Here is a 2,614-nt window from a genome sequence, read left to right as displayed (position 1 = left end):
GGGGGCGCCGCCTGGTTCCCCGGGGGGGGGGGGGGTCGTGCCTGAGGCTGCCAGGCTTGTGCATACACGTGTTTGGGGCCACACTGCTCATGCACACGTGTGAGGCCACCAGGCTTGTGCACAGTTGTTTGGGAGCACCCTGCTCATGCACATGTGGTTGAGGCTACCAGGCTTGTGCACATGCATGCTTGAAGCCATCTGGCTTGTGCACATGCATGTTTGGGGCTTCTGGGCTTATGCACACGTGCGTGTGCTCAGGGCTGCTGGGCTTGTGCACACTCATGCTTGGGGCTGCTGGGCTTGTGCACATGCATGTTTGGGGCTGCTGGCTTTATGCACGCGTGTGCTCAGGGCTGCTGGGCTCGTGCACATGTGTGTTGGAGGTTCCTGGGCTTGCGGCAACTTGTGTTTGGGGCTGCTGGGCTTGTGGTCACGCACATTCGGGGCTGCAGCCTGGTCCCCAGGCCCAGCTGCCCCTTCCCAGCGCCAGAGCTGGGATTCCCCCCCCCAACACCTTTAACTTTCACATCCTGTTGTCTTGGCAGCCCCACAGCCCAGGTCAGCGCGGAGCTGGGGAGGGCAGGGAGAACAATGGGAGATCAGTGCGGGATTGTGAGAGAGAGCTGGGCTGGAGCCGCTCTGTCTGGGGCTCCCCATTCTGCCCTGCCCAGGCTTTGTTCAGCTGCAGAGGCTATCAGTGCTTCCTGCTGCCGCCAACAATACCTCCGCACAGCTGGGCTCTGTTTCATCTGCTTTACAGGCCACACATTCAAGTGGGGGGATTGGCTGGGGGGAAGGGGAGAGCCAGGCCTCCGCATTCACACTGCTGTGTGCGAGGGGGGAAGGGGCCAGGGGTCCCCACCACCCCCCGCCCCCGCATTTGGGTCTGGTGTCATCCTGCTTTGGGCAACAGGGGGGCTTGTGCCCAGCAGGTTTGGAGGAGCCCTGCAAAGGCGGGGAGGGGGGTCCGGTGACGAGAGCCAGCTTGGGGCACTGGGAGGCTCTGCAGGGCCACAGGGCTGGGGGCAAGGTATGAACCCCTGGAAAAGCCACGTTGGACACGGGGAAACTGAGGTGTGCCATGGTTAGGTGACTTGCCCGTGGTCATGCAGCATGTCGGTGTCAGCTGCAGACCCCCGCCGGCTGCAGGGCCCTGGCGCTGGGGGCCGCTGGCCTGGCATCACAAGGCAGCTGTGGCCCGGGCTCTGGCTGGGCACCACTGCCACGGGCAAAGGGGCATTGGCTCCCTCCTGGGGGTGCCCTACCCTGGGGGTTCGAGCCAGGAAGGATCCATCAGTCTGGTCTGTGCTTCATGCTGCCCAGGCCTCGTGCACGGCTTATGCTGAAGGATGCTCCTGAACCCACCTTTGCCCCTGCATGCCCTTTCCAGGGCAGCGCCCGCTGCCATCACTTGCAGGAAGTGAAACCTGGGAGTCATCTTCCGCCTTTGAGTTCCCAGAGAGGCAAAAACTCCTGCTCCCAGAGCAAAGCACCCGTGGAGCAGCCTCTGCCGGGCTCGGTGCTGCAAGAGCACCATGGGGAGGAGGCCGAGGCGGATCCTGGCCAGGATGAGGGCGGGGGGCAGTGCTGGGTGAATCCTCCCGGGCACCTGGCACACCTGCTCTTACCCCCACGGCACAACGGGGCTTGTGCCCGCACTGCTTTGGCAGTTCTGGGGGGTGAGAGCTGGGTGCAGGGGTGGGAGCTGCAGCTGTGCCCACCCTACCCTGGCACCAGGGCCCTCTCCTTGGTGCCCTTGCTGCGCCTGGGAAGACCCCGGTGCCTCTGCCAGCTCCGGGCTGAAGCCTCACCCACAAGGCCCTTGGGTCCAGGGTGCCCGGCAGCCACCCCCGGCTCACGGAGCTGGAGCAGGGGCAGCTCAGGCGCTGCGGGGCGACCTTGGGGAGCCACAGCCCCGCACCCCCTGACCGGGCCTGAGCTTCCCCACGGGCCCCGTCACTCCCTGCACCACTGGGGGGGAGCCCGGGTCTGGGGGGGCAGCGAGTGTGCCTGAGTGTGTGAAACTGTGTGTGTTGCAAATTGTGCGTGTCAAATCGTGTGTGTGTGCGTGTTAAACTGTGGGTGTGTTGTAAACTGTGTGTCAAATTGTATGCATGTGTCACAGTGTGTGTGTGTCAAATTGTTGCAAATCGTGTGCGTGTGTGCATATGTGTTCGTTTGTGTTAAACTGCGGGCGTGCTGTAAACTGCATGTCAAATTGTATGTGTGTGTCAAATTGTGTGTTGCAAACTGTGTGTGTGTGTGTGTGTGTGTTAAACTGTGGGACTGATGTAAATGATGTGTCAAATCGTATTCGCGTGTCAAACCATGTGTGCGTCAAATGGTGTGTTGCAAACCGTGTGCACACCTGTGTGCGGGTGTGTTGTAAACTGCGTGTCAAATCGTGTGTGTGTGTGTGTGTGTGTGTGTGTGTCAAATTGTGTGTTGCAAATCGTGTGTGTGTTAAACTGCGGGTGTGTGGTAAACTGTGCGTGTAAACCGTGTGCGTGCCCGTCTCCCCCCGCCCCCCGTGTTACTGTCTCTTTAAACCCCCGGCCCGCGGCGTGGCGCGGGGCCGCGGCCACGCCCCCGAGCTGCCATTGGCGGGCGGGGC

This window comes from Gavialis gangeticus, unplaced genomic scaffold (genome assembly GCF_001723915.1).
Source record: "Gavialis gangeticus isolate Ggan-Ray unplaced genomic scaffold, GavGan_comp1, whole genome shotgun sequence".
Lineage (NCBI taxonomy): Eukaryota > Metazoa > Chordata > Crocodylia > Gavialidae > Gavialis > Gavialis gangeticus.
Note: the sequence above shows the minus strand (reverse complement) of the source record.